General features: G+C 40.1%; 1 protein-coding gene across 3 annotated transcripts in view; it reads right to left on the bottom strand.

The window, feature by feature from the left end:
• Nucleotides 1–27,994, bottom strand: part of NCALD (neurocalcin delta) — a 401,347-nt gene that overhangs the window by 77,079 nt on the left and 296,274 nt on the right. The window contains exon 1 of one of the 3 annotated variants that reach the window (XM_030303779.1): nucleotides 4,236–4,413. The exons of the other annotated variants lie outside the window; for them this stretch is intronic. The gene's annotated coding sequence lies outside the window, so the exon portion shown is untranslated. Of the gene's footprint in view, nucleotides 1–4,235; nucleotides 4,414–27,994 lie in introns of those variants that run through there. 3 annotated transcript variants of the gene reach the window in all.

The raw sequence follows: 27,994 nt of genomic DNA, 5'->3' as shown, positions 1-27,994 counted from the left end.
AAAGTTCACTGCAGAGATAAAAAGAACAGACTGCCTTTAGTTTGGAGAACACGGCTCCAGTGAATTTAAATATTTATCATATAATTTTTATATCAAAGTCTTAATGAGCACTAACTTTTATGGTATCACTTCTGGAGACAATAAAAAATACTATATTTTGGACTATTTCTAGTTGGATTCCCACCATGAGGCACCATTTAAATAATAGATGATTTCATGAAAAGTAAAGGCACATTCCTTCCTGAACTTAAAATTTCAAACACCTGCCATCAAAGAAGCAAACAGTACATCCGGGAGTCAGAGATTTTAGACCTTTTCCAAGTTTCTCTGTCAAAGTTGCCTCAGAGACTCAAAGTCCCCAAAGCAGGTGTTCTTTTCTTGTCCAATGAATTAAAAACATTTGAGAAAAAATCCTCTTTCATAATTCCCCCGAGAACACACGAAGAAAAATTGCTAAGCTTCCATTTCAAATGTTAGGGATTTGGATTGAGTTTAGACAACAGCTTGCACAAAATGTCATAGCTCCAACTCTCTTACGCTGACGTGGGGGGTGCTGATGTAATAGAAAGAGTGGCTTTGGACAATTGAAAGGCAGACTTGGAAAGGTAATGATACCTGACATCAGCCAACCTACTGCAAAGCTATCTAGAAACTTGGGCAATATCTTCCACAAATTCAGAGTGTCATGAGAATGAGACAGTTGTCTACATAGTCTCACGAAACAATAACATTAACACCTTCTGGATTGTTCTTAAATATCCAATAAGTCAAATACGATTCTGAGTTTAAATTACTTGGGAAGTGTCTTTACTCCACATTTCATTTTGAATATGGTCCATCCTGGGGACCTCTGGTAGATAAGCCAGCAGGCTCTACCCTGTGTAACGAACTAATGTTGCAACTTACCAATTCACGCAATTATGTGCTTTACATTAAACTAAAAAGTTACATAAGTTCTTTTTTTTAATGTCTATTTATTTTTGAGAGAGAGAGAGACAGAGCGTGAGTGGGGGAGGGGCAGAGAGAGACAGAAACACAGAATCTGAAGCAGGCTCCAGGCTCTGAGCCGTCAGAACAGATCCCGAAGCGGGGCTCAAACCTGTGAACCGCGAGATCATGACCTGAGTCGAAGTCAGACACTTAACTGATGGAGCCACCCAGGCGCCCCAAAAGTTACATAAGTTCCTTAATGATCTCATATAATATCCCACATTGTTCATCTAAGTACAGCTTATTTTCTTTGAGTGGATAAAGGTTGCTTTGTAAATAGCTAAGGTCTTACTTCCATGGTCCTTGGTTTTAACTTGCATAACTTGCATTAATACTGAGTGAGTCCTTCCCCCTAACCCCTATCTGATGAGGTAAGAGTTCCTCAGTCCGTGTAACCTAAGAATGTTTACAGATTTCACGGAGGAAAAACAAAAGAAAGTTATAGCTTGGTAGCTGTCTGGATAGATCATCCCTTTTCACACAGAAATTAGAGAACACTGTGAAATTCACACATTCAGAGAATAAAATCAGATGTGGAACTGAATGTGGAAATGGTGCTGTGGGTTTTGTCCGATGCAGTTCTATGACATTTTGGCATCACTAGCTTACAACCATTTAACTCTGGGGTGAATAGAATTCAAAGGGATCCAGGAACTTGGATGGGAAAAATATTCCACTTTTAGTTTTACCAGTCTCAAGCTGAAATTTAGTATTTCTTTTCATTAAAACGTAGGCTACAAACCACACTACCTATGATTTTGTTGCCAAGAGAAATCACGGATATTCTCACATCACGTTACAGTCGATATGGATTTTTCTGAAATACCTTTTACACTCATCACAACTTCAAAATTATGGTATTTATACCTGCTGCTAGTTTGTATTATTTAATAATAGATTATTAATAAGGCACATATCACAATTTTAAAAAATCTGGTTAATGTATTTCAATAAGAGTGGTTTCCTTTGTGGTACTGCATACTTTATCTTACGCATTTAAAAGCATCGTTCTGAGAAGTCTAGAGGCTCTACTAGGTTGCCAAAGAAGCCTATGACACCAAAAAGGTTTAAAAAAAACCCGAAACTATACCAAGTATCTAATAATTCAACAGCGGGCTTCAGAGTAAATCATTCCTTGCTGCTATCTTGTGAAGCTGAAACAAAGTTGACCTTGAAATCAGCACAGTCTCATTGCTGTAAATAGGCAATTGTGAGGAAAGTCATTTTTTAAAAATTTTGCCATAAGAACAAAAAACCTGTAGATTTGAGAACATCTCTGCAATCGTGGCATATAGGATGCTGTCTTCTGGTGATAAATGTGATCACTGACATATTGCCATCGACACTGACTTGTTCTCATATATTTCACACTGCTGAAATCCAGGGCATTTTATAAGGGCATTGAACACAATCATTTTATAACTTTAACTTAAAGCATCACAGAGGGAGCACTAGGAAAATCTTTGCTATATCTTTGCTATCTAAACTGTAATGATAATTCCTTATTTTTCATAAAAGAAGGAACCATCAAAGTACTCCATCAAAGAGAGTGCTATTAAGTCACCGTGCTACCGGTCCTATTCATGCTCATTTGAAATGTTGCAAATCAATTAACATATTTCTAGGGGTGTTAAGAATGTGGCCTCTGAGTTATTATAATCATGAGATAAATCATATGGTGACATGATGCCTCAATAGATGTGTCTTGATTTAAGCATATTGGACTTTTTGGAAAATCCTCCATGGGGACTCTGGCCAAAGAGAAACTTATCAACTGCCAGTCAGTTAAATGAATTTTCAGTCATTGAAAGCTATTGAAAAATTATTGATGCACACACAATTATTCACTTATCACTGACTGAAGCGAAATACGGTTCAAAATCCTCATCTCCATCTCCAAGAGTAAAATAAATGCAAACAGAATTCTGAAACTAATTAAGAACAATATATTCTTGCATTGCATTGAGATATAATTCACGTAAGATATATATTATTCATGTACATAGTTAAACCATTATTATCTATCCATCAAAATAGTAGGTATATTACATGTGCTGCTCTAAAATCTGCCTATTTCTCCTGTTGAATTTGTAAGATTTAGAAACCTGATCATAAGTGTAGACTTCGATTAAATCGATGTCAGAGGTTTTTTTTTTTTTTTTTTTTTTTTTTTTTTAATTATCAGCTGCAAAACCATCCAACCTGTGCGCAATGATAGAAAACCCAAAATTACTAAACTTGGGGAAAAAATGAACTACAACAATGCACATAAAGCAATTTGCATTGTATACTGTGACAGGAATAAGGAGATAAGAGGCCTTATTAATCACAGTTATCAAATTATTCATTCAAGACCTGGAGCAAAATTTTAGTGACTGTTTATATCGGTATTTGCATTAAAGTGACCCCTACCAATGATAATTTAGTTTTAGGGCTATTCTTTTCTTCTATGGGTAATATTTCAATTCTTAAATATAAGAACAGCTTACATGACTCCTTCCTTAGTGAAAAGCATCCAATGCCACTCTCCGCACAGCTGAATTTTCAGAGGAAGATACTGAAAATGTACACTTTGCTCTAACAACCAAGAAGCAACGGCATGCACACAGGCGTAAGAGGTTCCACCCCAACTTCCTTGGCATAGTCCAGATTATTTTTCTCTAAACAGGAAGCTGTTGACAGTTTCTCTGGTATTTTCAGAATACCCTATTTACAAGAAAAGTCCCAACTTTTGTTTCAAAGTATAATGTTCTTTCCCCGCTGTGCCTATTTTTGCTAATTATGCATGCTGCAAACAAGATAGAAACCAAATTCCAAACTATTCCAGGCTGATTTAGAATGAGGAACAATTGTTTAAAAGAAAAAAAAAAAAGCAGCCAGCAACATATTGCAAGGCTATGCTGGAGTCTTTAAACCCAAAACAATGCTGAAGGGAGGATTCCTGGAATTCAACGGGAATATTTGGCTCAGCTGCAAAATCCGTATCTCTGAATAATGTCATGCTAGCAAGTGTTGAGCAAGAAAGGCTATTATATTTTAACTCACTTCGGAGAACGTTAATCCAAATTTAACCAAATTCCGGAGACTCCACACAAAATTAGCAACTAGAAGCCGCTTCACATTTTTTTCCCCCCTGGTACAACAATAATTGCTCATGAAGACAAACTTGTAGGAGGTAAAAGAGACGGGGAAACCACAATAAGCTATAAACCATCCAAGTACTGTATATAAAGCAGACGAATTACCTCATACAAAAGAAGTGCAAGATTTAACAGTCCATGCTCTGCAGCCCCTGGAAAGCAGCGGTGTGGCGTGGAGAGCAGCAACGGTGGCAGCAGCAGCCAGCATCCACCAGATTCTCACAGGCCTTTGACTGTGTGGACTCAGCCACAGACTCTGCCTCCAGCTGACGTCAAAGTCCCTGTCACATGGCCAGATGAAAGCCAAGAGAGCATTGGTTGCCGTAGCAACCACAGAACAGCTCTGAAATTATTTCAATAGGTCATCTGTCACTGTGGGGTGCATGTGTGTGTGTGCAACGTGTGTACACACACACACATACACACACACACGCACACCACAGTCATCACGGACAGCTCCCGGACAACCTCGGCCCCTGAAGTTGTGACTCAAGCTTGCCTACAACTTTCCTCTTTAAGACTTTTATGTCTGTTTTCTGACACTTCCTCGCAGGAAAATGCATGCCACTCCGAAGTTCCCACTGGTCTCGTTATCACCAGCACAAAGCGTGCATCTCTCTTTACAGAACAGAAGGAAAGAAACTGAAAAATTCTGGAGGGGGGGGTTAGTTTTCTGAGCTAATTAAATCTATTTGTAAGCAAACGGATACAAACGGAAACTCAAGGGGAATTGGAAGAAAACAGATCTTAAAAACTCCCTAAGAATCCACGTCGATTTACTTAGACCATGTTAGTGATGGAAAGAACAAGAAACATGGGGTAGCAGCCCAGAGTCAGATGAGAGAATCCAAGGACCCCAACAGCAAGTGGGATGGGGGAAAACGGCTGATGAATTCCAAAGTCCAGCAATGTAAAATGTCTATGCAACAATGATGACCAAAGTTTCAAAACAGCACCACTTTAAAACGGCCTTGTGAGTACATCGAAAATACTTTTAGACATTTGCTTTGAGGCCGCCATACAGGTGCCAGATCCTCTCCTCCTAAATGCTCTCCTCCTAAAGGCTATCATCTGAGCCCCTCTGGGGCTCAGTGTGGAGTAAGTGGGTGAATGCCTCATGAACGCCAAGTGCAGTGAAAGCCTACAGTCGCAGAATAAAGAACAGTCCTGCACGTTTTCTAACTTCAGCTTTATTTCCTTTAGGACAACCCCGCGTACTTCTAATTCAGCACACGTGCTTATTTCCTAGTTCATTCTCCTTCTCAATTAACAGGAAACCAATTAAACAAAATGGAATGAGGCCCACAGGAAGGACCCTGAAAAATACACGCAGAAAATGTATACTCATTCAAAGGGAAAAAGAGTTAAAATGTAGGGGAAAAGAGATTGCTCGCAAAACCCAAAGGACCTTTCCATGCTAGTGTTATCAGGATTTCTACTCTGGTTCTTAAAAAAAAAAAAAAAAAAAGGCCAGGGCAGGGGGCGGGTAGCTCTGAGGTGCTACAAAATATAAACGGAAGCTAAACCAGCTGAGCAGATTACATTTGTGTCACTCTGAAAGAATGAAATTTCTTCAGAGTCAGAAATTGCTTCTTGTTGAACAATAAGACTAATGTCCAAACTGTGGCTGTAAAATCCTTCTATTCCTTCTTCTTCTTCTTTTACTTCTGTCCCAGCCCCAGCTGGGAGAAAAGACATATTTGTATTTGAAAAGTTATTTTCCTGATGCTATTAGCTATAGCAACGCAAAAGTAAAATCAAGCTGCAGTGCTACAACGATTTCAGAGTTATGACAGATGAGAATTTACCTGTTCGCACAAGAACAATGAGCTTTTTGAGCCCAATGTCCATCTGAAATAGGTCGAGATGTCTCAGCAGGGGCAGATTTCAGCCACAATTCACAATTTTGCAGTTCGTTACAGTTATGGTTCTGGGTTTCTGTTCAGAAATGCACATCCTAGTAATGAGCAGAATGGGAAGAGAGGAGAGAAAGTATGTCTTTGTAGACTTCACATGTCCTCTGAGCTGCCTGCTGTAACATCTCCCTGACTCTGGATCCATGGCTGACTTATCGATCAGGCCTTTCTGTAGCTTCAGCATCTGAGTAAAACTGCAGTACCAAGCTCTGCCAATAGGTGATGTCCTCTGAAACAAGAAGTTCTTGGTAATGAAAATTCCTAAAACCCAGGGCTTTAACCTGAAATTCAGCAAACACTGACATCTTTTCCTTTTGAATTTTCCATCATTTTTTAGAGTAAGGACACTTTATACTGACTTGGGCTTAAACTCATTATAAGTCAAAATAATCAGTGGACGGACCTTCAAAAAGAAAAGTGGATGCATGCTTTCTCTTGCATACTTCCAAAATGCTATCACTCATTTTCCCTTTGCAAACTACCTAGGATTAAGAGATTCTTCTTACAGCTGAAGAAGCTTCCAGTCACCTGCAGGGTTGAAATCATGATGACTGATCTCGCTGGTGCTCAGGTTTCTACCAATTTGGCTAATTAATCCAAATGTAGTTGAAAATATCATGGGACATACAGATGTGGGTTTTTCCAATCATAGCCCATCACACTGAGAGAGTATGTCGTTTAGGTTTTAAATGACAACACATTTTTTTAAGGTGAACATGATTCACTGAATTTAAAAATATCCACTCAAAAACAGTTCTGCACCACAGTTTTCATTTGCTGTATGAATGCCAAGGCTGCCTATTATTAGTCTGACCACTTTGCCAGAAATAACTGATAAATACCCAACAGGGAGTCTGACTTGGGTTCACACACCTGAACTAACAGGTCCTTTGGGTCATGAACAGACAACTAGAATCAGCCTTTCTAGGTAAAAATGTTCCTATCTCCCCATCTTAACATTAGTGGGAAGGCCATGGACGCATTTTTGGAGACACTGGGTTCAAATCTCATCTGGGCAAGTTATTTAAGTCCTCCGATCCTTAGTGCCTACATCCTACATCCTAAGGTTGTTGTGAAGGTTATAAAGTTAATGTTTTCTAAAAGTCTGACTCCCAGCCATAGGGTAGATGGCTTAATGTGTATGTCACTTCTGGTTTATTTTTCTGACTCTAGTAAGTCTACAAAGACTTTTGGGGAAAGGAGACTCTTATTCATCTCTACAACTCCGTGTTTAGCACAGGGCACAGAACATGATGAGAGCTCAAAAAATGTTGAGTGACTCTCCTATTGGGAAATCACTGCTGAGCAATAGAAAAAAAAAATGGCTCCTTTTTATTCTCACTAACAGAGAATAACCCCTCAAGCCCAAAAAAGGCAATGGAAGGAAAAATAAATATTAAAATGTAGACTTATCACAAAATTTTCTAACAAAGAAAGGGTTCAAATAAATTTACCAAGTAAATCAAACTTATCTCTACTAAATCATGAGATAAGTTATATGCCGATGTACTTTATGGCTATTGCTGTTGATGTTGGATAATCTTTTTTTATTTTTAAAAAATTTTTTTTAATGTTTTAATTTATTTTTTGAGAGCGAGAGACAGAGTGTGAGTGGGGGAGGGGCAGAAAGAGAGGGAGACACAGAATCTGAAGCAGGCTCCAGGCTCCGAGCTGTCAGCACAGAGCCCGATGCAGGGCTCAAACCCACCAACTGTGAGATCCGAGCCGAAGTCTGACGCTTAACTGATGAGCCACCCAGGCGCCCCTGGATAATCTTTTTTTTTTTTTTTTTAATTTTTTTTTTCAATGTTTATTTATTTTTGGGACAGAGAGAGACAGAGCATGAACAGGGGAGGGGCAGAGAGAGAGGGAGACACAGTATTGGAAACAGGCTCCAGGCTCTGAGCCATCAGCCCAGAGCCTGACGCGGGGCTCGAACTCACGGACCGCGAGATCGTGACCTGGCTGAAGTCGGACGCTTAACCGACTGCGCCACCCAGGCGCCCCGAATCTTTTATATTAACTTACATTAATTGAGCACTGAATACATGTAAAGCATTGTTCTAAGTGTTGTCAAGATATTAAATTATTTACTATAATAATCCTATAAGGCAGGTACGATTCTTTTCCAGATTTCACAGCTGGTGAACCTTAAGCATAGAGATGTCAAGTAATTGGCCTACCTAATGCATGGCAGAGCCAGAATCTACACTCAGGAAGCCTGGATTCATCAATTCTGGGAAATAATTTACATGTGATGCATTTTTAGAAAGAATTGAATTATTTCTTATGTTCATTTTATACTTGAGGATTGTTCTCTATTTTTAATTTCTTACGAGGGAGAAAAGGCCAACTTATTTTCTTCTGCATCTGGGAAGTCTGGTTATCTAATCTAGCTTTGGCCTAAGGAGTGATATGGCAAGAAAAATCGAATCACGAAGATTTGAATCAGAGAGAACGGGCAAAGTAAAGTAGTGAAAATATCCTGAATAAAACGGTGCCCAGGTTATTATAGTTTTCACTGAAGCCACTATTTGGATTGCACGGGCTTGGGCAACTTCTGTTGCCCACCATGGTGGAGTTTCGTGTGTTCAAACCAATACTCTCACTGAGATAATAGTAAGAGCTGGATTTTTTAAAAAAGTGGTTGGAAGACATCAATGAGTAGTAAAGGCAGACAAATCTGTAAGTTCCAAGATCTCAGATAAAAGGAAAATATATTGATATAAGCCCAACATTCTCTACCTGCTGCTTTTCTCCTCAAGTTATTTGATATGTGGTGTGGGGCTTCTGGCATTCTCAGAGACTAGAGAGATAAAAATTAGAGTACAAATGTTCAAAAGCACCCAGGAATTGGGGGATTGAGTCCTGGCTTAAAAAGAAAAAGGTATCATAAAGAAGTGATACTAAGTTTCTGAACTGTTTTCCTCTTGAAGTGTTTGCCAATTCCTAAATGATGTTAGGTACTAGAACAAGAAGTAAAGCAAAAAATGCAGCAAAGAGCGTGAGAACGTGAAGGGAGAGGTTAGCAGTCTTGTAGTCCTAGGGAAACAAAAATTGGAGTTCAGGATCCTCCAAGGAGTTGGAGCTGGTAAACACCCTAAGTTTTCAGGTCTCACAACTCAAAGGCAATGCCAGAGAAATCATGGAAAACAGGGAATAGATGCATCCTCAGAAAACCCAGGATCCATTCTAGATTTATTACAGTGCCTAGTTGGATCAAGGTAATTTGTCTATATTCTAACTATCTTCTAGAAAAAATTAACCCTCTCTAAAGAAAAATGACATCATACAAAACCTCTATCATTTTTCATACACCAATTCCAATTCGATGCAAAACTATTAATCATGCCAAGAGATAGGTCTAAATCCAAGAGGACAAAATAGAGAGAGATCCACTGGTGAGTCACCTTTTGTAGTTATCAGACAGGGACTTAAAATTAACTGTAAGTAGGGGTGCCTGGGTGGCTCAGTTGGTTAAGCATCTGACTCTTGATTTGGGCTCAGGTCATGATATCACAGTCATGGGATCAAGCCCTGCATCAGGCTCCATGCCCAATGTGGAGCCTGCTTCGGGTTCTCTCTCTCTCTTCCTCTGCCCCTTCCCCCTGCTCTCTCTCTATCTCTTAAAAAAATAAAAAATAAGATAAAAATAACTGTAAGTAATATTTTCAAGAAAATAAATGGCAAGACGGATCATTCCACCTGTAAAAAATTAAATCTATGAAAAAAGAACTATTGAAATTTAAGAACTAAAAAATCCAATAACTGAAAGTAAGAACACAACAGATTAGTTCAAGAGTACAGAAGATATGGGAGCCTAGGTGGCTCAGTTGGTTAAGAGTCCGACTCTTGATTTTGGTTCAGGTCATGATGCCGAGGTCAAGTGGGATTGAGCCCTGACTCTGGCTCTGCACTGAGCATGGAGGCTGCTTGGGATTCTCTCTCTCCTTCTCTCTCTGCCCCTCCCCGACGTGTGCATGCTCTCTCTCTCTTCTTCAGAATAAATAAATAAAACATTAAAAACAAAAAAGAATAGAGAAGATATACCAAAGAGAAAAATAGTGAAATGAAAGGTGGATTAGCAGATAATATCTAGAGTGAAGTATAAGAAGAAAAGAAGAATGGAAAATACAGAATCAATGTTTAAGAGACATTCAGGACATGATGAAAGGCTAATGTGTGTATTTGGGAGAGGAGAGAGAGACAGGACAAAAGCAATATTTGAAGAGAAGGGGCTGAGAAATTTCTAAAATTTATAAAACAACAGATTTAAGAAGCCCTTTATATCCCAAACAGGATAACTACAAAGAAAATCACACGTAGACACATCATGACCAACCTGCTGAACACTAAAGACAAAGACAAAATCTTAAAAGCAGTAAGACTATAAAGTCATATTAAGTCTAAATTTTTTAAATGTTTTTATTTATTTTTCAGAGAGAAAGAGAGAGAGAGAGACAGAGTGTGGACAGGGGAGGGGCAGAGAGAGACACACACACACAGAATTTGAAGCAGGCTCTAGGCTCTGAGCTGTCAGCACAGAGTCCAATGCAGGGCTCAAACCCGCGAGATCATGACCTGAGCCAAAGTTGGACACTCAACTGACGGAACCACCCAGGCACCCCACAAAGTCATATTAACTCTAAATGCACAACAGAAGATTTTTAACAGTAAAATTCAACAGTAAGGCAAACAATCCAACTAGAAAATCAGCAAAAGACAGAGATATTTCTCCAAATAATATATACAGATGACAAACACATGAAAAGATTTTCTAACATTATTAACCATTAGGGAAATGCAAGTTAAAAAAAACCATAATGAGATATCACTAGACATCTATCAAAATGACAAAAATAAAAAATTGCGACCATATTGAATGTTGGCAAAGATACAGAGAAACTTAATCACGTATACATTGCTGGTGGGATTGTAAAATGATACAGCCACTATGGTGAATAGTTTGGCAGTTTTTCAAAAGTATTACACATGCAACCACCATATGACTCAGCAATTGTGCTCCTGTTATTTCAGAGAAATGAAGACTTATGTTAACACAACAGCTTGTACGTGAAAGCTTCTAGCTTTGTGATGACCACTAATTTGATGCTTTCAATGGGCGAGTGGTAAATTTTAGCGTATCCACACCTGGGAATACTATTCCGTACTAAAATGGAACAAAGTACTGATACACAAGAAAACCTTCATGAATGTCCAGAGAATTAATTCCTGAGTGAAAAAGCTACTCTCAAAAAGTCACAAACTATACGATCCATTTACATACCATTATTGATATGGCAAAATTATAGAAACAGATTAGTGGTTTCCAGAGAGTAATGTGGCGGTGGGTGGGAGAGAAGTACTTATGTTGTTAAAGTACAACTGAGGGATCCTTGTGGTGATGAAAACTTCTGTGTCTTGACAGCTTCTGTATCAATGTCAGTATCCTGGTTGTAATATTGGATCACAGTTTCACTACCTTTAAGGGAAAGTGGGTAAAAGATATTTGGATTCTCTCTGTGTTGTTTCTTACAAGTGCATGTGAATCTACACTCATCTCAAAATATAAGTTTGATTAAAAACATTTTAAATGGAGATAACATAAAACATTTTCAGTCAAAACCTGAGGGAATTTTTGCTTCAAAAGAATTACACTAAGTTTCTAAAGAGTTATTTAGGCAGAAGAAAACAACGTCAGATGGAAACAGAGATACAGAAAGGGCAAGTATATACATAAGTCTAAATGAATACTGATCTTATAAAATTATGACTTGTGGGGCTTAAAATATGTATAGATTCAAAACATAGGGAAATATTAGCAGAAAAGGGAAGAAAGGATGGATAGAATTGAGACATTCTAAGATTCTTATATTCTGGTAAAAGTACTAATTAATAAGTCTCTCATAAGGTAAGGGTACACAGTGTAATCCTTGTATCCACTAAAAGACTAACAAAAGAATGAATAGCTAATAAATTAATACATCAGAAAACTCATTTTTAAATTTTCTTGATTCCCCAAAGAAGCAAGAAAGGAAGGGAAAAAAGAAAGAAAATGATAGGAGAAATAGTAACATCAAAGACTTAATCTCAAACAGGTCAGTATTTACCAAAATACGTAAACTGATTAAATATTCCAGTTAAAAGACAACAAACATCAGATTATATTAATAAGCAAATTCTAACTTTACTAGACACAAGAAATGGGAAGTGATATATAAACTACCTAGCAAAAGCTGGTGTAGCAACATTACTATCAAGAAATAGTAGTTGGTAGTATTATAAGCAAGAAATACTGATAGAGGGGCACCTGGGGGGGAGGGTGGGGATCAGTCGGTTAAGTGTCCAACTCTTAATTTCTGCTCAGGTCATGATCTCACGGTTTGTGAGTTCGAGCCCTGTGTCAACTCCATGCTAGCAGTGCAGTACCTGCTTGGTATTCTGTCTCTCTCCTTTCCCTTCACCTCCTTCACTCTCTCTCAAAATAAAAAACTTAAAAAAAAAAAAGAAAGAAAGACTACTAGAGATATAAAGGAACACTTCATGATTTGCCTTTTTTTTTTTTTAATTTTTTTTTTCAACGTTTATTTATTTTTGGGACAGAGAGAGACAGAGCATGAACGGGGAGGGGCAGAGAGAGAGGGAGACACAGAATCGGAAACATTTGCCTTTCTAAACATGCATATGCACCTAATAAAATAGCACCAAGATAAATAGAAAAAAATCATAGTCATAGTATTGATTTAACATATCTTCCCCAATAACTCATAGAACAAACAGAAAACAACAAGTTAGAGATATAGAATATCTCAGTGACAAAATTAACCTACTTGGCTTAATTAGCATATGAAGAATAATCTAAATTACAGAATACATATTTTTTTTTCTAGAATGTTTTTAACAATATTGACTACATGCTGGACCATAGGAACGTCTCCAACACATTATAAATGACCAAAATCACAGAGTATACTCTTTGTACACAATGGAGCACAGCTAATAATCAGTATTAAAAAGACAAATAGAAAACCTCTTAAATCGTTTTTAGGTGATACATTTCTAAGTGACCCATGGATTAAAAAAATTACATTGCAATTTAGAAACATTTTGAACTGAATAAGATACAATGCATCAAAACTTGCATGCGCCTAAAGCACTATTTAATGAAAATGTGTATATGTTAATTAACACACACACACACACACACACACACACACACACACACATTCTCTTTTAGAACGGCACTTTGAGGAGCTCCATGGACCTGTTCCCCCATACAACAAAAATAACTAGTGAAAAATACTTTAAAATATCATAAAGTCTCTGAAAATCTTACTTAGGGTATATAGCCAGTGAAGAAACCCTTATTCAAGAAAAAAATACTAAAACTTGATAAGAATATTGAGAGTCTGTGGCACTTGAGTCATGATCCTCCCTAACCCCTTAGCTCAGTTTGATGGAAGCTAAATGCTAGAAAGGTATGAACAACAAGACTGGGTTCCTTCTCCCCTCAGCTCAAAGGATACACTGCCTCCCTGGAAAAGGCAGACCATCAGCATTTCTCCTGTTTTGGTGTCAAATTCCTGGTGAATACAGCCAAGATGGTGGGGACTCCCTTCATCCACCTAGCCCCCACTCACAGAGCAAACAGGTTCTACTCCAGGTACAATAGGTAGAGAATGCTGGGGCCTTATTGCTCTCAACAAGTTCACTTGTAGGACAGAGATTCTATATCAGAGACAGTCTCAGAAGACTGGAGGCTATCACCATAGTCCAGTGCCCAGAGTAGTTACTCAGAGCTTTTTTTCAGAGAGGCAGTCCATAAGAACAGAGAGCTCTGAAGATCTTCCCAAAGGAAATGACTATTTGAAATAGAGTGTGGAGAACTTCAAGTTTAAGGGTGCTCTGGAAAACGATGGAGATTTGCGTGGCAAAAATTCAGAGGAGGCTGACAGAAGAGCAAAAGCTAACCTGCAGACCAGCCAGTTTACCAGAGAGAACCAGGGAAAGAGCTAAAAAGAGCCCTTCTTTTGGGATCAGAACAAACCTCAAAGACCTTAAAGTGCCTCAAAACCCCTTTGATAAACGTAATTGGATGGCATAGAAGAGATCAGGGAAAGAGACAAAAAGAGCCATACTAAAACTAGTCTTCCCAGGGTGACTGGGCAGTTACTGAAAAAGTGATATGAATAGCACCTTTGTATTGTGCTTTATGGTTTACTTTCACGATTCTATTCATTTGACCCTAAATTAATACAAGCATTTGATTTTTTATAAGGCTGAATATCCACAATCTAAGTCTCCACCTCAAGTAGTGGGGAAAAAGAGCAAAGTAAAACAATGAAGGTTAAAGGAAGGGAATTATAAAGAGAGCAGAAATTAATTAAATTGAAAACAATGTCCAATAAAGAACACAAGAAATCCAGAATTGATTCTTGAAGCAAAATAATAGAATTAATAATAAACACCTAGAAGAATAAGAAAAAAAATCACCAATATCTGTAATTTTTAAAAAAAGGGTATCATCGCAGATCCTACAGATGTTAAGATGTACTTGGTTTCACAGGTTCTTGGAATAGAAGATACCTTAGTAGTCCTCCAGTCCTATCTTCCTTCCAGTGGAGAAATCCTCTCTATACCATGTCTGGTAGATAGTAAGCACCTGCTGCTTGAATACCTCCCAGAAGTAATGAACTCTCCACTACAAAATGTCAAGACATCCATCGTACAATGTTCCAACTGTTAGAAAGTTCTCTCTTATGATGAACCAAATGTCTCCTTCCCATCACTTTAAAATCAGGCTCATGTTTTGCTCCTTGATGCTACAGAGTAAATTGAATGCTTTGGTTCACATGATGGCTCTTTAGAGATCTAAAAGAGCAGCTATTATGTCTATAGCTGCTAGTTGTCCCTCAATACCCATTTTCTCCTCCATAGAAATAGAATCCTTAGGTGGGAAATAGCTGCCCAGAATAAAGATGTTTTCCAGCCTCCCTTGTTGCTCTGTGGCTTTGTGATTAAGGACCAGCCAATTAGATGTGAACAGATGTCATGTGTAGCTTCCAGGACCTTCCTTAAAACCCAATGAGCAAACAAACTTGTCTGAGCCCTTAGACTTTTCTTTTTCACTCCATTTACCATCCTACTGCTTGGGAGCATGGATGTGACAGCCACCACTGTGGACCGTGGGGAAGTGGGCTATTCACCCTAGAGGTGGATGGTGGAGATGTGAGCTGGCAGAAGCCTGGAATCTGAAGCCTTCATGGAGAAAGCTGCCATTCTAGTTCTACTGTACTTCCCTCTGGGTGTGTGTGTGTGTGTGTGTGTGTGTGTGTCTGTCTGTCTGTCTGTCTGAGAGAAACAGAGACAGAGATAGAGAAAGACAGAGAGAGAGGAAAGGGAAAGTTCTTATTTAGGGCATACTTTGTGCATATTAAACCTATTCCCAACTGTTAGAGTTTCTACCATCAAAATTTGGGAACTTTATGGGGCACCTGGCCGGTTCAGTCAGTGTAGCATGTGACTCTTGATCTCAGGGTCATGAGTTCAAGCCCCACATTGGGTACAGTGCTTAATTAACCATCTTTTTTAAGTTGGGAACTATGTGCAAGTGAAATGCCACATGTTAAATAAGCTAATGGAATTTCATGAAATTCCCAGAATCCTTAGAGAATAAATTGTAATACATCCAAAAGTATTGCAAAATAAGTGCTATACAACAGCTCTTCATTTATCCAAATAATTAAACTAGTACCCTTTAAGCTATAATATTCACAAAAGACTCCTTAAAGTCTTTCTGGACACTGAGGAGTCATGTGGGTTGAAGATAAAGAAAAAGGAGAAAAGAGACAACAAAATCATTCAATGAATAAAAATGGCCTCTCCTACCATCCTGCCTGCCTTTTCAAAGATTGAACGAGAGAAATAAATTCTTTTCTCAAAGAGAGAGAATTTCTCACAGGAAACTAAGGATTTTGTTTTGGAGAAAAATCTTCCACAAATCATCTCTTTGTATTTAATTTCCCATACAAAAGAAAAGCTGCAAAATGCCACTTTCCCATCATCAACATCTAGTACATTTAAAGCAAATATTGTAATAAGATCTTTGGTTTTGCCTTTTTGGAAAGATTGCTTTAGAACCATAACTCTTCCTTTGCTGTCAGACTGACACCATTGCACATTTATAAATCACAGATCATCAAGGATTCTATCACTTCCTACTTCCAAGGGATAAGGCAATAAACCCCAAAAGAGTAAAGAATCTAGATGTTTCCCTGGTGGTGGCTGTGTTGAAAGTGCAGTTCCTATAAACAGGAAGAGAGAAGCAATCCTGAAATTCATCTTCAGCCCAAAGTCATACATTTTGTTGAGTTTTTGTGTAAAATGTTGGCATTAAGGACTCTTGCTGTGTTAGAATGGAAAGGATATGAACTTTGGGGTTGGGTACACTCAAATCTAAATGTAGGCTTCCCAAACATGGACTTTTTATATCTGTGACTTTGGACAATGTACTTGACCTCTCTGAGCCCTGATTTTATTATCTGTGTAATGGAAATACTAACAACTACCTTGCAAGGTGGTTATAAGAATGATGTTCAAATTAGTAATGCATCTGCTACAGTTAAGGAAATGGAGCAAATGTTCATACTTAATTAATAATTAAAAATGTGCTAATTAAGGTCCAGTTTACCCTGTTACTGCTTTCTGAAAAACAAACTTACATAAAATGTGATTTTCTGTTTTCATTGAATTCCTTAGAGAGCAAATTATAACAGTTCTTAATATCAGCAGAACTTTGAATTTATATTTCCATAGCCTATAAATCCATTTAATAGCATTTATGACAGTTAAAACCACTGCATAGAATCCTATTTAGCCTATTAAATTATTTATTCCTTATAAAAAAGGGAAAGTAGGACATTTAGTTTATTAGGTTGCTGATATTAGCTTCTTTTCTAAAAAAGCCACCCCTAAAAAAGCACACACCACATACTCCAAGAACTGCAAATCTATAGTTTTAATGCAAATTTTTTTTCCATAATAACCCTTACACAGATTTGTACAAAACGAATGTTCTAACATGGTAAAAGAGGTGAATCTTGCTTTAATAAAATCAAATGTATATAAATCTTAGTGTAGCAAAACAATCAATTAGAAGATTTAAAGCATAAATACTTCCTCTGGTACATATAAAATGCAATTCAATTATAGGAAAAAAATGATTGATTACTTTTCAGAACAACATTTGACTAAAGGAGGCAGCTGTCTTGACTATCGTCCCAATAATCAGAATACTTATTTCACTCATTGTGTTTGGGCAACATGATAGACAGATTAATGCTCTCCGCTTCCTCCCCCACCCCCTACCCCCAGATGTCCCTCTTCTAATCCCAAGGAGACTATGAATATGTTATCTTACATATTGAAGGTGAATTAAGGTTGCCAATCAGCTGACCTCAAAATAGGAAGATTATTGTGGATTATCTGATGAGCCCAATATAATCACAAGAGTTCTTAAAAATGGAAGAGAGAGACAGAAAGATGGCAGCATGAAAAGGTGTTGGCCCGATGTTGCTGGCTCTGAAGATGGAGAAAGGGGCCATGAGCCAAATGTGCAGGCAGCCTCTAGAAGCCGGGAAAGGAAAGGAAATTGCTATGATTTGAATGTTTGCATCCCCTTAAAATCCATTTGTCTAGAATCTAACCCCTAATGCTATGGTATCAGGAGGTGGTGCCTCTGGGAGGTGACTGGGTCATGAGAATGAAGCCCTTACAAAGAGGGTCCAGAGAACCCTGTCACCCCTTCTACCATGTAAAGATACAAGAAGTTAGCAACCTTGGAAAGGGCCCTCACATGACCATTCTGACACCCTGATCTTTGACTTCCAGCATCCAGAACTCTGAGAAATAAGTATCTGTCATTTATAAGCCACCCACCTTATGATTTTTTAAAAATTTATTTTAGACTGAGAATATGAGCAGGGGAGAGGGGTAGAGGGAGAGAGAGAGAATCTTTAGCAGGCTCCACACTCAGCATGGAGTCCAACATGGGGCCCAATCCCATGACTCTGGGATCATGACCTGAGCTGAAATCAAGAGTCAGACACTCAACTGACTGAGCCCCCCTCCCCGATATGAGTCCCTGATATTTTTGTTATAGCATCCCGAATGAACTACAATAGAAGTGGATCCTGTCCCTCCTGTTCTAGAGCCTACACAAAGGATCACAACTCTGTCTATATCTTGAGTGTACCCCAGTGAGACCCATTTCAGATAATAAATTTGTGTTATTTTAAGATTGGGATAATTTATTATAGCAGCAATAGGAAACTAAGACAGGCAAGAATTGTGTACTGAGTACACCTTCTAAGCAAGACTTGATGGAGGAGATAAATAATGAGCTCCTCAAGGAGCTAATAGGACAGAAAAGGGGAGAGAGCAAACAGCCTAGGAGAAGCACAGCAAAGTGCCATATGGCCTCAGGGGAGGGAAATGTCCCTCCCAGTTGGGAGTAAACCCACTGCTAGAAAACCTGCTGCAGTGTCTTTACAGCAGCCTTCCCAGAAGGCAAAGGCCTGCGCTAGTTGAACTTTGGTCATTCCATCAAGTCCTCTGATTCTAGAAATTCTATCTACAAAAAGACTTGCATTGCAAAAATGGTATTTTCAAGAGCTGGCCTGAGTGTGGCTCAGGTCAGAGAACATGCTGAATGACAAGCAAGAAAAGAAACCAAGGGACCACACTGCTCTCTTGCTATCATCTACAGTTAAGATCTGACCCAGCATTACAGGAAAGGGTACATTCTCAGATGGGCTGGAATGAGATGGCTCATATCCAGAGCTATCTGGACGCCTGTCCTATCAAACCTGCCTTGAGGTTGTCTTAGTTTCTTATACTCTTACCTGCAGGAAGCCACAACGGTTTTCATTATGGTACCAACCAAACAACCAAAGTGTGAAGTTCTCTCTGAAGAGGCACAGTAACCAGTAAAAAGGCACTGAATGGAGACTCAGGGGCTACACAAATCCCAGCACCTCACCGCTACTACCAAAACAGTCTATGAGCCAAACTCATCACCAAAGCTGTTAGGGCTTTGACTCTTTTACATGTAAAATGAGACGTTCGATTATTGAATTTCCTATAGTGTTAAGTTGCCAATATCCTTGGAGTTCAGCCCAGATATCAGCAACCTCATCAAGAAGAAGCGAGAGCCCACAGTGCCCGGAGGCACTTGTGCCAGGGCTAGAAGGAATCCAGAAACAAGACTTCACATTGGCCTTTTCTCCAAACGATTTTTTATAAAGGATTTCACCATGAAATCCTCAATTGCCTAAAAATTGATGAAGCAGGGATGGGAGAAGCAATGGCTGTGGGGTAATGGCGGGGGGTGGGGGGGTGGTTACCCTTGCCAAAGGAGAAGAATCACGAGTCAAGATGAAAGGAAAGTTACTGACAAAGCTGTCTGCTTAGGAATGAATAACAGTGGGAGCTCCAAAAGAATGAAGAGAGGCTTGGAGTCAGAGTAACATAGCAAGAGTCCCTGGTTACAGCCTCTGAGCGACCCGGGGCTTCTCCAGTTCCTAAAGTTACCCTACAGGCTCCAGGAGCCACTTCAGCATATCAGTAACTTTGTTTTTTGCTGAGCCAGCTTGAGTGGGTATCCCATCATCTGAAAGCAAATTAGCTCTAATACAAACACAATCAGCACATCTTTGTCCTTCACTGAATTAGCGCCATTGATTTCTCAAAACTGAAAAGGACCTTGGGGATTTATCTAGCTCAATGCGTTCATTCATTCATTCAATCATTCATTCAAAAATCTTCAGTGAGTGCTCTCTGTGTGTCAGGCACTGTACTAGGCTGGACGACTACAGCAGTGAATAAGAAAGACACCGAAGTTGGCATTTACAGTTACGAAGAATTACAACATTTAATAAGTAACAAGTGACGTAGAATGGGAGCTACCTGGTGCTAGCCCAGGAGGACCTAACTCAGCCTGGCATTTCATAGAAAAACTCCCTGAGAACATGAAGCAGGAATGAAGAAGAAAGAGACGAGGGAGACAGTTGAGGAGTTGTGAAAAAGCAGTGAGTTTGAAATCTTGGGGCTGAGAGGTAGCCTGGCACATTAGAGGAGCTGAAAAGAGGCCAGGATGGCAGAATGCGGAGAGGAGTAAGCAGCGCACCATGAGTGAGCTGACTGTGGGGCAGCGTATGTAGGGCTTTGCAAGCCAATGTAGCAAGGCGACTGAGTCACTTGCTCAAGGACACACAGCTTGTAGGCGGCACAGAGGAGCCTAAGTCATCTAAGCACTAATATAAAGACCAATTAACATTTTAAAGTAATGTTCTTTTAAGATTTCTTTTCTGGTTCTAAACGCAACACATGCTGATTATAGAGCAAACTCAAAGTGGCACAAAGACCACCGTGGAAATGGCCCCTAGGCGTGTGCGTGCAATATACACCTTGCATCATACGATGAACCTGGGCCAATCCATTCTCCCCAGACACTGGACACCTTTAGAAAGACTTAAATTATCGGATTTGTCCAGACTGAGCCATAAAAAAAGTCTCAGGACTAGGGTTCATGGCGAAAATCTGTCCATTACACAAAGGAGCCCATGCCCTTCCCTGTATGTCAGCTGCTTGCCCATTTTTACTGCATAAAACTGTAGACTTGAAGATAACCTAGTGATTATACCCAGAAAAGTGTCTCGAAAAAAAATGATATTCACACATCCTCCCCCATTTCTTCATGGCTTCGTCTCCAGGAAATTAGATTCTGGACATTTCAAAATCAGAAGATGGTGTTTCTATCCTCCAACTACAGAAGCCATTTAGAATGCCTCTGCCTCTCCCCCCACTCTTGGCTGCTCCGGTTCCTTGGTCAAACCCAAACTGAGCGTTTATGGTAAGGATTCACGCAGCGGAATAGAAGCCCCCTGTTCTTCCTCCTGGGAAGGTGCCCTGCAAGCCTAACGGAACCAGCGTTCCCCCCACCTCCCAGGTGGCATGGCAAGCGACAAGCCCTGGGAAGCCTGGGGAGCAGATAAAGCGCTTGATTAAGATGCCATCCTCTTCACAGCTAATTGGCAGATCGTTTTAGGAGTTCATGCCTTAGAATTTGTTCTTTCCTGATTGTCATTTTGTTTCCCTGCCACCCATTCAACAAGTCTCTTTGCCTGTCCTAGCGGTTCCCAACCCAATAATGATTATGGTTTCAGCCTCTTGCCTTGAGTTTCTGACAGCATAAATAATGCAGGTGCACAGAAATAAAGTGTAGCTATGCTGGCTTTTGCTTCTTTAGCCAATCAGCTACCCCCGCCCCCCCAAATAAAAGTAAAGAGACTGAATTGATAGATGCATTTGACCGTCCAGCTGCCAAGAGGGCATTGCCAACAATGAGGATTTCAGAATAATAACCCTAAAGAGAGAATGTTCAGAGCGTCCCATTCACTGTGGCCGCGGGCCTCCTGAAAGAGGCATTGTTCTCAGCAGGTCAGGTAGAAGAGCCCTCCCATGAATGCAGCATTCTGAGGAAACACGAAGCCATCCTTTTTTTTTTTTTTTTTTTTTTTTTTTTTTTTTTTTTTAACCATCTGACACCAGAAATTTCAAACGTGATTTGGTTCTTAGGGAGCAAGACTATACCCTCACAGGTGTGGAATAATCAGGCATCTAAGAACAGCAGTTTCTCCGAAAACAGCTGCAGAAAGGATAAAGATACAAGTCGTCCGTTTTAAATCTGTGCCATGGACTCCCCAGCTTAATGTCTGCATTCTGAGAGCTGGGGGGAGGGCTGTGAAATCGGGCTTTCCAGCTGCTGGAAAGAGGAGGGGCCCTAATATGAGGGCGTTGCCTTGTGCCTGAAATACAGTTTTTAAAGTGCCCAAGTTTTAAGAGGATAGAATGTGGCACAGTGAAATGCTCAAAATAAAATATTCACCCGTTCCATGATCCCGCACAAGCCCCTTCCCCCATTCGCCACCCCCCGCCTCATGTTTTCTTCTAACCTTTAATTTGACAAAGAAAAAAAGTAAACATAGTGAGGACTTTGGGGGCTTGTTTTACACTTGGCACTGTGCTGAGTACTTCATGTAAATGATCTCATTTGATCTTCACAATGGCTGCTTGAGGTAAGGATCATTATAACCAACCAGGGAAAACTCCATCTAAGGAGAGTGGCCATCATTTGCCAGAGATGCCTGACCTAATTTGTACAGTTAGACAGTTAACACAAGAGCTGGCACTCAAAATCCAGAAGCCAAAGGTTTTCAGAGCCAAAGGTTTTCCCTTTTTTCCACTCAACGTGGGCTAATGAATGCCTTCTACAAGTCTTCAAAGTCTCCATATATATCCTTTTCAGTTGCTATGCAAATGCCAATGAATGGATACGGACGGTATAGTTAACCATTCCCTGACTCCCGCAGAATTCAGCTACTTCTAGATTTTCCCTATTATAAATGGCACATACAAACATCTTCACACATTTACTTTTTCCTTTGATTTATATCTTGAAGAATAATTCTAATGAGAGTGATTACAAAGTCTTAGGTATGAAAAGTTTGTGCCTATTGATACTATTTCTGTTCAGATTTTTAAATAAACTAATTAAAAAAAATTTTTTTAATGTTTATTTTTGAGACAGAGAAAGAGCATGAGCGGGTGAGGGGCAAAGAGAGAGAGAAACATAGAATCTGAAGGAGGCTTCAGGCTCTGAGCTGTCAGCACAGAGCTTGATGGGGGCCTCAAACCCACAAACCACGAGATCATGACCTGAGCTGACATTGGACGCTTAACCAACTGAGCCACCCAGGTGCCCCAATAAACTGTTTTAACTGCCAGTAGCAAGAAGCAAATATACCACTTCTCCGAAGCTTGTCAGCACTGTATCAGATATATATGTTTATATATATGTCATATATATATATTGATATATATTTGTTTATTTATTGTTCTTAGTTTAATAAGTGCCACATAATAACGTGTCATCACTTGGATTTTTATTGCCTGACCGAGTGGACGGGTGGAACATATTTTTACATACATGTTGTCATTTGTGCTTCCTTGTCTATATGTTATATTTAAGACCTCTGGTCCTTTATTCACTGTGACCCAGATTTCGATCCCTCACCAGACATCAATTGGTGCATTCCAAAACTGATCTTTCTCTCCCCTATTCCCAACCCACCCTGGTGAAATGATGATGATGATGATGATAATGATGATGATGATGATGATATCACCTCTATGTTAATCCTACCTAAATCCCTTCCTTCCTCATGGGTTTTGCCCAAGACAATGAATACTAGAAAAGACATATGGAACCTTGTGCTACAAAGAGATTCAAGCAAAGAGCTCTAGAAGTTCAAGATGGCTATCTCCACCCGCTGGAGAGTACAGTTTCTTGGAGCTTGTAGTAATATTACAGTGGGAAGTATACCTTGGCAACATATTCATAAGTCTTATTCTCTCCATATCCAGGTATTCCCTGGGTTGTGAATAAAAAATCCTTTATGTTTTTGAGGAGAGAAGGCCACCGTGTGCTGGCTGGAATGTGTTGGGTGGAGTTCTTGCCCCAGTTCTGGAAATGAAGAGCTGTGAAGCTTTTTCTGGGATACTGCTTTCTAGGGGGACAAAAGTAATTCCTACCTCATAAGGTTGTCGTAAGTCTTAAATGAGAAATATTTGTGCATCACCTGGCATGTCTGTAAAAGCACGTCAAACGGCAGTTGCCTCCCCCCAAAACTTTCTAAAGAAACAAATTATAAAAGAACGTATTGCTTGATATTTTCCAGTCATGCCCTGTCCTTAAATATCAAATAAATGAAAGCTATTTAGAATTTAAAATCGTTTAGAAACTTTAAAGAAAGCCATGTGAACGTGTAGTTATTGACACACTGGGTTGTTCCTTGTCAGCTTTGTCTACAACATACTTCAGCTCTGTGTGAAGGACAGAAGTGAGCTGGTCACTGGCCTATTTGCCCTTGACTCCATTCCTTCCTTTCTCTGCTCAGCACTGTTTTGCAGGGAGTGGACCCTGCAAGTTCCACTCTCCGGAATCCTGCCAGCTGACTGCTAACTAGATCCAAGCAGTGGGAGACACTGGTGTGTGTCCGGAGGGGAGAAGCCATCGTTCCCTTCTGCTTCCGGCCACGCATCCAGCAGGGTGGGTCAGTTCCGACAGGGGCCACAGCAGGTGGCTCTGGGCTCCAGTGGTGCTGACTATTCAGCAGCATCAGGAGGCTTGGCAGCAAAAGCAGACTCCAGCAGCTGCCACGAGTGTGCGCCTGGGCTCCGGGATGCCACCGCCACCCTCGTGTCTTCCGGTAGCAGCTGATTCACACTCTCATCCCTGAGTTAACCCACCTCCCCTTTTTTGTTCCTTCGGGCCTTACTTTTAAAATCAGTCCCATTTTGGGGCGCCTGCGTGGCTGTGGGTCAAGTAACCGACTTCAGCTCAGGTTGTGATCTCACGGTTTGTGAGTTCGAGCCCCGCGGCGTTGGGCTCTATGCTGACAGCTCAGAGCCTGGAGCCTGCTTCAGATTCTGTGTCTCCCTCTCTCTGCCCCTCCCCTGCTCACACTCTGTCTCTCTCTCTCAAAAATAAATACACATTAAAAGAAATTTTAAAAATAAAATAAAATTGGGGCGTCTGGGTGGCGCAGTCGGTTAAGCGTCCGACTTCAGCCAGGTCACGATCTCGCGGTCCGTGAGTTCGAGCCCCGCGTCAGGCTCTGGGCTGATGGCTCGGAGCCTGGAGCCTGTTTCCGATTCTGTGTCTCCCTCTCTCTCTGCCCCTCCCCCGTTCATGCTCTGTCTCTCTCTGTCCCAAAAATAAACGTTGAAAAAAAAAAATTAAAAAAAAAAAATAAAATAAAATAAAATAAAATTAGTCCCATTTTAAATCTCCTTTGACATACTTAGTTTCTATTTTCTTTCTTTTTTAAAAAAAAAAATTTAAATGTTTTTATTTATTTTTGAGACAGAGAGAGACTGAGCATGAACAGGGGAGGGGCAGAGAGAGGGGGAGACACAGAATCGGAAGCAGGCTCCAGACTCCAAGCTGTCAGCACAGAGCCCAACGCGGGGCTCGAACTCACAAACCATGAGATCACGACCTGAGCTGAAGTCGGACACTTAACCGACTGAGCCATCCTCGCACCCCAGTTTCTATTTTTCTAATTAAACCTTTACTGATATAATTAGTTAAAAAGTGAATGAGAAATCCCTTTCTGATGACCAAAATCATACTTGACCCAACGAAGCCCATAACATGCAGTCTAGCTGTTTTTATGAACCTTGTGAGGATATAAAAATGTCCTTTGATATTTTGCATTTCTGTAGAGTTCAAAAGTTTTCTGATGACAAATGGTACCTTCTCACGGAATGCCAGAATCATTCTGGTAAGTAGTTATAGTTTTAGGAAATTAAAAAGATAGTGAGAATGTAAAATGTTAAAAAAAATTTCCTGATGTTAGCAAGGCCATTAAATTTTCTACTTAATCAAAAGAAAAGAAAAAGAGAGGGCTTAGAACTGGCTGAAAAACAAGGTCTTAGAACTCCTGTTTAAAAAACTGCAATTCTGGGGTGCCTGGGTGGCTCAGTCGGTGAAGCTTCCGACTTTGACTCAGGTCATGATCTTGTAGTTTGTGAGTTCGAGCCCCGTGTCAGGCTCTGTGCTGACAGGTCAGAACCTGGAGCCTGCTTTGGCTTCTGTGTCTTCCTCTCTCTCTGGCCCTCCCCAACTCGTGCTCTCTCTTCTCTCTCTCTCCCTCTCTCTCTCTCAAAAATAAATAAACATTGAAATTTTTTTCAAAAACACTGCAATTCTATGAGGCACCCACATGAAAAACAAGAAGAATCCTTCAATGTTCTTCCTTCAAGTCTAAGTTTCCACATATAAGGCCTCGCCATTGGCAAATATCAGTCCATCCGACATCCTGAGTTTGGTCCAGGATAATTTCAAGAGCTCTTTAGGACAAAGGTATTAACAATATTTGTGACCGATCCAGACAAGACTTTGAGCAGATACAAATGTAAAGATCATCAGTCTCCAGGCTTCTAATGGTCAACAGCATGGAGAAAAAAACATTTCTAGAAAGAAGGAACCAATGGATGTTTACAGGTCTGATAGGTTCTCAAAATACTAGAAAATTCAGACTGTACTCAGAATGTGCTGCTCTTTAACTGGGGGTTAAGATCAGAATGCAGGCAAGCCCTAGAGAGAAGCCATAAAATTCTCTGAGTGTGGTGGAAGAGGACAACCACCCACTGTCGAAATAATTATATAGGGCAATGCCAATGGAGTCAACTGAAAAAGAAAATTCTGGAAGGATCCCTCAGTCCGCCTTCCAAAATCCTAGGAAGAAAATTAAATGTAGCAGCTTCCATATTGATCTACATGGGGCCAGTTTGCCTTGCAAATTTTTATTTCCCTTTGATCAGCTGTCAAAAGAAACAATGTAAATCCTACAATTATCTCGAACAAAATGTCATTTAATTGTCACGAAACGTCTATATTCAGTCAATTGTTTCTTTGTTCTGATCTCAAAAATAAGGGAAGAAAAAAATACCTTCTGTCAGTAGAGCACAGAACCTATGCTCTATTCTAACTGTGATCTTGGCCTGCTCCCAGCCTCTATATAGAAGCTGGAATATGTTATTATTACTGGCAGTATTTATTACTGATAAGTGCCAACTTTCCTATCTATTGAGCACTCTCCGTTTCCAGTGGCCTTTTGTACCATGGTCCTGATGGGGCCCATGGCTGTGTCCATGAAGGAAACATTCCCATTGCTATTCTCATAGGGTGATAACAGCTTCCAAATTACGAATAAAACCACACTAGGGTACAAATATGCAAAGATCCTGTTTTCCCTTAACAACTCATTAGAAATTTATCTTCTTGTTTTATATAAATCCTTACTTTTTTTTTTTTTTTTTTTGGCTGAACCACTGTTCCTACCATCTCTTCAGACAGTGGGTTCATTAAATTTACTTCTCTCGGGGCGCCTGGGTGGCGCAGTCGGTTAAGCGTCCGACTTCAGCCAGGTCACGATCTCGCGGTCCGTGAGTTCGAGCCCCGCGTCAGGCTCTGGGCTGATGGCTCGGAGCCTGGAGCCTGTTTCCGATTCTGTGTCTCCCTCTCTCTCTGCCCCTCCCCCGTTCATGCTCTGTCTCTCTCTGTCCCAAAAATAAATAAACGTTGAAAAAAAAATTAAATTTACTTCTCTCCTTCATCAATAAGACCAGCTGAAAAGGGCAAAGAATTGAGCGACTACTGTTTGCCCAGTAGTGTGGACATCTTTTATATTACCTCTTTTACTTAATCCTGACATGCATGCTGTGAGTTGAAAGTCTTATCCCCTCTCATAGGTGACACAACTGAAGGTAATCAACTTGACACGAGTAGAAACAGAATGAGATGAACCTGACATTTGAACCCGGGTCTGTTTGATCTGCAAATGTAAGCTCTTCTGAGTGTGCCACACTATGGTAGTCAGACTGGACAGAGGTCATCATCATTCCATACAAACTAATAATAAGTCACATGATACCAAAGAGAAATCTCTAGGTTCTTAAGTGCCAGCATCATTCATAGTGACCTTTCCTTCTGAAACGTGATAGGGAATCTTTTCCAAGAGGCAATTATATTGGCATCATTTCTCCTCCTCTCCCTTCTTTGTGAAGTGTCTCAGCTGACTACGCCCACAGATGCAGCCTGCAGAACTTGATAGTCATATCCTACCCTGCAGCGATCCCTCCAGGTTTAGAGGCCACACTGTCTTCCAGCAGCACTTCCCAAAAGGCAAGCCTCAGATCAATCACTTCCTGCATCTGTTGTCACCTCTGAGCAGAAGGCTGGGTCATCCAATTAAGTCAGCACTCAGTAAGGGTGCTCCTCTACCTCTAGTGTGCACAAGTTAGTGTGCCAGGGCTCCTTGC

Source organism: Lynx canadensis, chromosome F2 (genome assembly GCF_007474595.2).
Source record: "Lynx canadensis isolate LIC74 chromosome F2, mLynCan4.pri.v2, whole genome shotgun sequence".
Classification (NCBI taxonomy): Eukaryota; Metazoa; Chordata; class Mammalia; order Carnivora; family Felidae; genus Lynx; species Lynx canadensis.
The sequence above is the reverse complement of the archived record's forward strand: the minus strand, read 5'-3'. Positions and strand labels throughout refer to the sequence as shown.